An 11,607-nucleotide genomic window follows, 5' to 3' on the forward strand; every position below is an offset into this window, starting at 1 on the left:
TCTATCTATCTATCTATCTATCTATCTATCTATCTATCTATCTATCTATCTATCTATCTATCTATCTGATGAAGGTCAGTATTTTTCCTCCAAAGGCAAATTTGTATGTAATCACTGTTTATGAAAAAAGTCAATCTGCTAAACTTATTGGTGATTCCTAAGGACTCATCTTAAAGTTCTTTCTCGGCCTAGTTAACTGCATACTTTTATCTGTTTTACCTGATAGCCATCCAGGGTCTTCACAGAAAAGTCTTAATTTGTTGTAGCCTCAGGGGAGCCACCCAAGCACCAGGGTCTCTGTATTAGTTTTTCTGGTTGCCATGACAAATTACTATAAACTGGCTGGCTTAAGACAACAGCAATTGATTCTCTCGCTGTTTAGGAGACCAGAAGACCGAAAATTAAGATGTTGGCAGGGCTGTGCTCCCTCCAAAGGCTCTCAGGTAGATTCTGTGTCTTCTTCTTTCAGCTTTCAGTGAGTGCTAGCTAGCATCACTCCACTCCCTGCCTGTTTTTATATCTCCTTCTCCTACGCGTCTCTGTGTCCTCTCCTTTTCTCTATCTTATAAAGACAGCTGTCCTTGGATTGAGTCTGCTCTCTCTCCCCACCCCACCCAATCCAGGACAATCCAAGATATTTAATTACATTTGCAAAGAACTCTTTTTCCAAATAAGCTCATAGTCACAGGCTCTGGGGGTTAAGGTGCAGACATATTTTTTGGGGGGTGGACACCATTTAACTCACTATAGTTACCTTTCCGCAAACTGCACAATCAACTGTGCAATCTTGCTGTTCCACAGCTAGGGGTGACCAACTGTCTCGGTTTCCATTGCACAAGAGATTTACTAGGAGTGGAACTTTCAGTGCTAACACAGAGGAGGGAGCGTCCTGGGTAAACTGGGAATGGCTGGTGATGCTATAACGGAGCAAAGAGCCTGTGTCACCAACATCACCATCCTGGAGGTGTGGATGTCATTGTTGCACAACATCACTGCAGGGGAAAGCAAATACCTCTGAGAGGAAGGTAATTGTCCCTGAGGTGCCCTTCCCCTCCTTTTGACCTCTGCTGTGATAGCTGTGATGAGTGAGCCAGAGGCTTCTGCTCAGAGGAGAGACCTTAGGAGAGTGGGTCTGTCTGTCAGAGCCACTCTCCAGGCTTCCTTTCTGCTCACCTCCTTACAGGTGGCGATCCTGGGTTTCTCCTCAGCTGTTGGTGTTTCTAAAAGCAGTGGTGGTAAAGGCAGCTGGCTGGTTACTTTTTAGCTACCTGGCCAGTGATACCTCAGCAGTGTTTCTTGTGGCCCTAGCAATGATTTACATTGCTAAACTGCCCTTTCTTTTTTCTCCCCATCCCTTCCCTCATTAACTGCCCCTTCAGCTGCCTCAGCAGGAGAGTGAAGAGAAGCAGTGAGTAAAGCTGGGGCTTTGATCTTCTAAGAGGCAGAGTCCCTTTCTCTGTCTGCTTGGACCAGAGGTCACTGGGTGCGGAGCAGCAGAGCTGACCTCAGCTAGGGCCCACATGCCTCCCTCTTTGAAGAGTTCATCACAGCCAAGGACAATGAAAGAGGTCTGGTGTTCACTGCTGTGGAGTTGTCTGTGTGCCATAGCCCTCCACCTTGTTCTAATGACTTCTGTCTTGAGAGAACAAGATAATCCCACCTTCGAACCAACTTGACAAGCTTCTGGCCCTGCACCTATCCTCTTCTAACCTGAAGCTGCACGGAGATGGGGCTTATCTGGTTGCATTTTTAACCCCATTTTATTCTCCATGCTGAAAAAGATAAGACTATTTGTGGGAAAGCAGCTGTTTTGGATCAACTTAGAGGCAGTAAATTAAAATTAAAAAGTAACATGAATGAAATGGGATAGGACATGATCTTGATGATGAACTGACCACACTTTCTGCTTTTGTCACAGATCGATGTCATCTTTCACTTACACTGATGTCACACTTTTTCATGACTAAAAAATTTAAGCACCCAATTAATGGTTTAGAAAAACATCTTTTGATCATTGTCACAGGTAATTGTGGTTTAAAAAATTTTTATGCAATAATTTTGTTGTTGTTGAAAACAAGCTTTTTAAAAATTAGATATTCCTGAGAACCAGTTTCCATTTATTCATTTATTCCACCTTGATTTGTTTATAGTGTTTTGGAGTACATAGCTTTGTATACATAGTGGTTGCTTTCTGTATTACAATATGCATCTTAATTTATCATCGTCTACTGGTATTGACTTAAGTTTCACTACTTCAAATGTTGTATAGAAAGCTTACTCCTATTTACTTCTCTACTTTTAAAATATAATTGTCTTTATGTTCTTTTACAGATATTGACCACCACAACAGATGGTTTTGTGATTTTTGCATCAAACATCAAATATAACGTAAGAAACTCAGGAGAAGAAGGATAATCTATTATATCTGCCCATTTTTGCCTTTTACCTATTTTTACCCATTCCCATGTTCTATTTTTCCTTTCTGAAATTCCAAGTCTTCTATTATCATTTCCTTTTTCCATAGAAAACTTCCTTTAGCCAGTCTTTAAGGATAGGTTTGCTGGCGATATTTTTTTTCAGCTTTTCTTCATCTGAAAAAGCCTTTCTCCTTTGTTACTGAAGACTATTTTCACTGGACACAATCTGAGCTTGATACTTCTTTTCTTTCAGTGCTTGAAAAATATTGTTCCACGTTATCTGTCCTCTGTGGTTTCAGATGATGAATTCCCTGTACTACATCATTTTCTCTGGATACTTTCTTTTTTGTCAGTGTCTCAGAAGTTTAATTATGATATGTCTTGGTGTGGATTTCTTTGGGTTTATTTTATTTGGAGTTCAGCCTCTTGAATGTGTAAATTTATGTCTTTCTCCAAATTTGGGGAGTTTTCAGTCATGATTTCTTTGAATACTTTTTCAGCCCCACTCTCTCCTCTCCATCTGGGACTCCAATGAGATACCTGTTAGCTCTTTTTTCATTGTCTTACAGATCTCTGATCCTGTCCATTCCTCCCCTTCCCCACTGCCTCTCGCCTTCTATTGTTCAGATGGGTAAATTATATTGATCTATCCTCAAATTCATTGAATTCATCCTCTGTTATCTCTATTTCACTATATAACCTATCCAGTGAGTTTTTTGTTTCTGTCATTTCTGCTATTTTTATTCTTTGTAATTTCTATTTGTTTGATGAGATTTTCCATTTGTTTCAAGAGAATTCATACTTGCTTGTTGACGCCATGTTTATCATGGCTCCTTTAAAATCTTTAAAGTTCCAATAGCTGATTCATTGTAGTATTGGCATCTGTCGATTATCTTTTCTTATTCAAGTTCTGATTTTACTGGTTCTTGGTATAACCAGTTTTTTTTTTTTGTTTTTGTTTTTGTTTGTTTGTTTTTTAATCATTGAATTTTGTATATTATATTATGAAGCTCTGGATCCTATTTTGTTTTCTTTATTTAGGAGATAGTCTCTGTTGAGGTGCAGCTTGAGGGCTGGGTAAGTATATATGTTAAGTTTCATGCTGGGCCCCAGTGACATCATCCCAGCAAAGCGGAACACTTTTTTTTTACTGTCTTGTTGCAGACAGGTGGGTGGCATTTCAGTTTCCCCTTGTCTCTTTACCACTTTTCAGGAGAAAGTGAGGCACAGCCTTTTTGTTTCTGAGTCAAAGTGTAAGCTCTGCTCCCCTGGGCCCTGTGGACACCAAAGAAGAGGATGCAGAGGTGGGGAGAGGAGGAAGCAGAATCCCAAGTAGCCCTGACTCCTGACACCTCTTACTACCTCATTGGTGTTGGTTGGGAGTGAAAGCTCTGCTCTTGGGGGTGGGGGGAAGGATGGAGGGGGAAATGGGGAGTCAGGACCAACCCTGCTTTGCCCTATCTCATTGTGACTCATTAATGCCAGGTGGGGAATGGAAGCTAGCTTACTACTCAGCCTTACCTACACCACCCAGAAGAGGAATCAGGATATCCCATTTATTCATGTATTTAGGTATAATTTACTGAACACCTATATGCCTCCCAGACACTGAAGAAGACATATAAGATCAGTAAGGAATGTTGGATCTCTTCCTTTGTGAACCTTAAGCCTATTGAGTGAGACAAAAATTAGAGAAATAAATTTCTAAATCAAAATTTAAATCAGGTAAAGTGTCAAGGGTACTTACAAAGGGAGGGGTAGAGAAGTCTTCACAGAAGAAGTGATATTTTAATTAAATCTTGAGTGAGTAGGAGTTGGCTTGATGAAAGGTGTTCCAAAGAGAAGGAAAGGATAGCTGCGGCAAAAATATCATGAATTAGGAAGAACTTGGTACCGGAGCAGCAGTGTCAAATAGAACTGTAATATAAGCGACATATATAATTTTAAATTTTCTAGTAGCCACAATAAAAGGTAAAAAAGAACAAATAAATTAATTTTAATGATATATTTTAACATCAAATATCCCCAAATAGTATCATTTTAACATGTGATAAGCATAAAAAATTAATGAAATATTTTATATTCTTGTTTTCATACCAAGTCTTTGAAATTTGATGTGTCTTTTACTTTTACAGCACATCTCAGTTTGGACTAGCTATGTTTCATAGTGCTTAATAGTCACATGTAGCTAGTGACTACTGTATTGGACAGCACAGTTCTAGAGTATGGTAGGTTTTAACTGAGTGATGAGTGTTGAAAGTTCAGCCTTAAATCAGGGCTAGAATCATAACTCCTGTGTCAGTGAGGTGGTGGGACGTGGGAGACACTGGACCTGGGGAGACTTGGGGTAGACAGTTGCAATATGCCAAATGAGAAATAGTTAGGCAGTGAGGATGAAGGCAAGACAGCAGTTTGGAGGGATATTGCAAAGAGAAAATTGCCTGAATCCACAGGATTCAGAGCCTAATATGTTGTGGCAATGGCTTAGGGCTCTCGTATGAACATATCTCTGTTCAGCGCTGGGAACACCAGAAGAAGAGCGGGCTGGAGTGATATGGATTTTTGTTTTAGAGTGACTGAGGTGCCCATAAGACATCTTGTTAACTAAAGGCTCTGGCAGAAAGAGCTGCTAATTAGTGCTCATTTCAGGGATTGGCACAGACTTGGCAGGGAGGAGGCCTCCATGCTGGGCCACTTTTCTGCGTATCCTGGGTTTGGCACCAGTTACTCAGGGGGCATGCACTTGCATTTCCTAAAGCATGACCAGGCATCCTCCTACCTCAGGGCATTTGCATTTGCAGTTTCCTCTGCCTGGAATGCTCTGCATGGCTTCTTCCCGTGTCTTTTAAGGCTGGGGCTCTGATGGCATCTTCTCAGTGAGGCTGTTCCTGACCACACTATTAAAAATTACAGTGTTCCACTCGCTATTCTTCTTCTCCAAAAGTATTTATTACTTTCTAATACTCTACTGTATTTTGTTGAATCCTAAATGCTGTCACTGATGGTTTATATCATTATTTTATGATCCACCATAATTATAGAAAAAAGAACCAAATAAAATGTGACTCACCATCAATTTTTAAATGCATACTAATTTACATATATCAAAATGTAAAAAATTATGTATTTAAAACATCACTAAAACATGCTATCCAGTTTATTCATTTAGTTTTGTTTAATGCCTGTTTTTGCTACTATAATGTAAACACAAGGAGAGCATGGATTTTGGTGTGTTTGTTCACTGCCTAGAACAGGGCCTAGCCCCAGCAGGCACTCAATACATAGTTACTAAATGAATATGTAAGACAGAGCGTCCCACCAAAAGTAACTATGGTGATAAGACACAGACATTTAAAAATAGGCATTGCATAATGAAGTTCAGGTCAGTAGCAGTGCCCCAGTCTCGTGCTCTGTGAACACCTCAAAGGAAGGGAACAAAATATTCTTGCTCAAGCTCTTATTCTAATTACAAACATATTGTATAGTTAAACCTGATATGTATTAATGTATAGCAACAAGGCCCACCTCCATTCTTCCCATTACAGGACCAAAGGATGTTTAAAAAGGAAAAGGAGAGAGGCTTTAAGAGTAGATTAAGGATTCATTTTCCCTCCTCTATGCAGCACACATTTTTTTTCACTCATGTGCCCACACTTGACCTCTTGTTTCCCGCTTTCACCCTGGACCTCTGTAACAGCTCCATGACAAGGGCATCTAATCATTTCTAGCATGCGACAACATTTGGTTCAGATTCCCTTATCAGCATTACCTTTGCTTCTCTCCTATTTGCCCCACCTCCACCTTAAAGGAGACCCAAAATGGACCTCAGAGATCAGTGACACGTCCACCACTTCTTCAAACACTTCATGTAGAAAATCTTTCAGAGATATGATTGTGGGACCCTAGACCTGGGAAATAACTGTCATCAAGACCTTTACATCTGTTAAAGGAATTCATTCCAATGACATTGCTTGGATTTATTGTTAGAAATTTTGAAAAATATATAAAATGTGAACTTTTTTTACACATTTAAAATAAATTCATCTAAACTCAATTATTTCCACTTGGTAATTATAAATCAGCTCATTTAAATAATTTAAGAACTCCAATTTAGTTTCCCTCAATAATATGTGTAAAAAAATCAGTTAGATTTTAAAAGTTGATTTTTTTTGCCTTTAAAAATGTATAAATAGCATTAATTTTAATATGTTGCATACATTCAATGCATTTTCTTTTTTTTACATTCAATGCATTTTCATTATGTACAATGCATATTCAGTAACATGCAGTTGTTACATCTAGTTTGTGTTTTGTACTTCCCATTATCATTACTTATTAGTGTTCAGCGTAACAGCTCCAACCAAATTGAAACATTAAATATGGCTTTTAATTGGCTCTTAAAAAGAAACTTTAAGCTGCTAAAAATGTTGCTTTGTAAAATTAGAATTACTTTCAGGTTTCTACAGTGATCTGACTACAAAAATACTTTTAAATATACCAAATTATTGTGGTGGGAAGAAAATCTGAAATTTTTATCTTTTTGTTGACCTTTAAAGACTTTTTTTATGATTCATTTGAAAATGTATTACTTCTTTGAAAGTTAAGCTATTTTCTAAAGCTCCATGTAAATCTATGTTAGCTGATTCACTGTGATCCATGGTCCTTAATCAGAAGCAAGTATTAGGAAAGTTCCTCACGTATAAATATTAATTTCCCCTGCACCAACCCAGCTTTCTAAATAAGGTGAGAAAACAAAGCACAATTAATGAATAAGCAATCCTCAGAGAATCCTTTAAAATTTAAGTTATAGGATGAGAGACACATACTTCTTAATAGTAATTGTGTAGTTCTTTGCTTGAATGGTATATTTCCTCTAAGTTACTTTCTAGAATATAGCAAGGTGAACACCAGACAGGTGGAAGAAATCTGAGGCAATTTGAAATACATATAATTTGGAGTCCTTCAAACAAGTATTGCATTTTGGTAAAATTTAAAGTTTTCTTTGTTTATTGTAAAGGCTTTATCTTTCAAAATTATTTAAATTTTATTTTTAAACCACTTTATTGAGGTATGATTGACAAAATTATTTTCATTTTAAATCTACCTCCAACTTTAAATATTTGATGTAGTTTCAATTCTGCTAAATATTTTCTAGTCCTATTGTAAAAAAAATATATATGTATATATATATACATATATATATATATATATATATATATATATATATATATAAAACAGGAACCAAATTCTAAAAATTAAGAGGCATGTATCATTCTGTAGAATGATGTAAAATATAAATTTAAAAGAAAAAATTAAACAAGTGCACTGTAAAATAAAATGTGAATCTAGGATATTTGAATTTCAATTAAAATATATGTTTTTCTTGGGCAAAGAATTACAGATATACCTTTTGAAAGTTTTAAATTACCACAGTTATTTTCTTTTGATATTAAAATAAGTAGCATTATTTATTATACAACGTCTATATTTCTTTTGTAAATGTGTTTTCTGAAATTTGGCACTTTAGCAATAATAAGAAAATATTTTACTTATATATTAGACATCTACTGACTGAAGTTTATTTTGAGAAATAATATAATAATTTAATTTTGAAAGATATGGGATTATATGGTAGTTTAAGGAAGAAAATTATTTTCAAATTTAAATGTCAAATATTGATGCTGTAAAGCCTGAATATAATTTCATAAGTTAATGAAAGCATGTATAAGAATCTCCCTCTAAAAGAATACTCCAGAAAGTTACTAGTGTTTTCACCAAAAATGTAAAATGACACTCTGGTCACTACATTACTGAATATCCAATTGCAATTCTTAGGACGTATCATGTAACATAGTTGGTTTACATGCTTTTTTTCAATTTCTTAACTAAGTACATTAATAGCCCTTTGTTCTTCACAATTTTTATAACATTTCTATTGATTAATTTAAAAAGGTCTAAAAATTTCATAAATTCTAATACTTCAAGATTTTGATGACATAAACTAACAGTTTGAACCAAAATGCAATTTAAAATTCATTACCATTCTTTTAAAATGGGCTTATGGTCTATGATCACAAATCTAACCACTATGTACAATAGCTTACTAAAACATGTCACTGATAAGGGGGCATGTTTCTAACTTAATTTTTGAGTGTATTGTAGCACATTTAAAAATTCAACTATCAAATATAGTTATATTTTAGTAATGATGTATTTATATCTTTAAGAAAACTTTTCAAATCTTTACTGTTTTGTTAGTAGTATTTTTGTTGGTTTGATGTTTATGTCTTTCTGTGAACTAATGAGCCATTTCTAGTTAGTATAGCTCTAATCCAATTTTTAAAATAAACAGCTTTATTGAGATGTAATTCACATACCATAAAATCCATCCACTTAAAGTGTACACGTCAGTAACTTTAAGTATATTCACAGAGTTGGGCAAAAATCACCACTATCAATTTTAAAACATGTTCATGTCCATCACTCCAAAAAGGAACCCTGTCCCCATTGGCAATCACTCACCATATCCCCCCCAGGCTCCCCCCAGGCCTAGACCCACTATTTTCTGTCTCTGTGAATTTGCCCATTCTGAGCATTTCATATAAATGAAATCACATAATTTGTGGCCTTTTCTGACTGGTTTCTTTCACTTGTCATAATATTTCCAAGATTCATCTATGCTGTAGCATTTATAAGTACTTCATTCATTTTCACTGTGAATGATTATTATATAGATATATCACATTTTGTTTAACCATGCGTCAGTTGATGGACTTTTAGGTTATTTCCACTTTTTGGCTATTATTGATATTGCTGTTATGAATATTTGTGTACAAGTTTTTTATGTGGACACATGTTTATATTTCTTTTGGATATATTCCTGAAAGTGGAATTGCTGGGGCATATAGCAAATTTAATGGCAATTCTTTAAAATTTGAGGACCTGCCAGCCTGTTTTCCAAAGTGGCTTCTTACTGGTGGTGAATGAGATTTCCAAAATTTCCTCTGTGGCCTCACCAGCATTTGATATTGTCTATCTTTTTTATTATAGTCCTCCTAGGGGGTATGGTGGTATCTCTGTGGTTTTGATTTGCATTCCCCTGATGGCCACTAATCCAATCTTAGTCTAAACCAGAAAAGCATGCTTTTCAACAACCAAACAAACATTTCCCAGAACTTCAAATATTTTTTCCACAAAAATATATGCATTAAATGTGCTCATACATATGCTATCTATTCTACATGTTACTTTTTTGTATAGTGGACTACACAATCCTAGAAAACAAATGGTTGGGCTCTTAATAATAGGGGTAACTATAATACTATTTGGTTCTGTGTCAGTTCTTTGCATACATTGATTCCTTTCATTCTTACCACAATGCTGGAGCAGGTATTATCATTCTCATTTCGAGTTGATAGAGTGATCTAATTTGACCAAGGCCACATATCTAGTAAAAGTTGGAGTAAATATTCAAACCAGGGTCTGCCTGACTCCCAAGCTTGTATTTATCATCCCTGCCCCCTGTTGACTCTTAAATATTTTTGCTCAATTGGGAATGTCATTTCATACGGGGCCTGAAGTATTCTTTTTAAGTTCTACATGATTATTTTTCAAGGAGTCTTCATACAATATCCCACAGTGTGGTGTTTCCTACTTGCAATGGTTAATTGACAACTTGTATGTATTCTGAACCTAAGTCTATGTTAGGGCCGCTGAAAAAAAATAACTACTATTTATTAAGCTCTTACCATGTGCTAGATACTACACTAGGCCTTGATATATATATATATATATATATAGATAGATAGATAGATAGATAGATAGATAGATAGATAGATAGACTCTCATTGACCACACACAACAAATGCATTAAATAGCCCTGAAGCTATTTACAGTCTAGTCAGAGAGATGGGACATATATTTGCGTGCACAGAATAACATTAAAAAAGAGACAAATAATGATACACAGCACCGTTAAGCAGCCTGTGATTCATTTTCAAGTGAATAATACAAACATGTGCAATGTGGTTGGAGGAGGGTATGAAAACTGGACTGGCCTAAGTTATGGTGGACTCATTGACTGTCTTATTGCATTAAATGGTAAAGTTTATCTACATTTGCTAAACTATAGAACATGAATTCTAGAAATAACTTTTAGAAGTCATTATAAGCAGAACATTCCCTATCACCTTGGTAATGCGGTAATAGCTTATTACTCATACAGTCCATGATGGGGTGTTTACATGGCAATTTTAATGACATGGTTATTGACATTACTTCATTTGATTGTCACACCACCCAGGTGATAAAATAAAAGCAGACCTAAGAGTCTGTCTCCGTTTTCCCAGATGAGAACCTGCAGCTCTGGGAATTCAGTGATTTGCGTCTGGTCACAGAGTGAAGGACAGGGCTGGAAGTCTCTAGCATTCTTTCTGCCGCTAATGCTCCTCCCACATAGAAGGAACCAAAATCCATGATAGTTGGCCACACTTTGCCCCTGGCTGGAGTAATAATTTCCGTACTGGCATTGGAACGCGTTCTTGGAAATAAATATGGCATACATGTTGTTTGTTTTATGGTTGTGGAAGTAGTCCTGAAGGTGGAAATTCAGGAAATAGGTAAGCAAGCTGGTCACTAATGGAAACCTTGAGTCACCAGCTTTGTGGAGGAGGATGTGCTCATCAGTGCCTTTCTGTCCAAGGTGAGCTGAGTAGATAGATATTGGCCACTTTCCCAGAGGTTGCTCATCTGCTTTACCTACCGTATCAAAGAGCACTGATAAATTATCAAGGCCCCCTACCCTTCCCAGCCAGATATGATCTGAGCCTGCAGACATTTGCTGATGGGTCCAGTTTGAATGTATTATCTGTTCCCCACCACTGTCCCCCCCCACACACACACACACAAAATCCTGGGCTTGCTTCTGTTGAATTCAGTAAGGAGAAGTTTAAAGACCTCACTGATTTCTCTCTAGGCCTATAGCAGGGGCAGAAAGCCTGGGCAGAAGCAGAGAACAAAGACTTAAGACTGAGGAAATACGAACTGCAAGGGGCTCAGGCCTTTCTGATGAGCAGGGACTGAAGAGGATGAGTTTCAGTGTGTACAGCAGTCCTTCCCCACTATCATCCCAGTGGCCGTCTGTTGTGATACAAAGTAACCTTATCCAGAATTGAGCACGCAGGGAAAGGTG

This window comes from Hipposideros armiger, unplaced genomic scaffold (genome assembly GCF_001890085.2).
Source record: "Hipposideros armiger isolate ML-2016 unplaced genomic scaffold, ASM189008v1 scaffold_367, whole genome shotgun sequence".
Taxonomy (NCBI): Eukaryota; Metazoa; Chordata; class Mammalia; order Chiroptera; family Hipposideridae; genus Hipposideros; species Hipposideros armiger.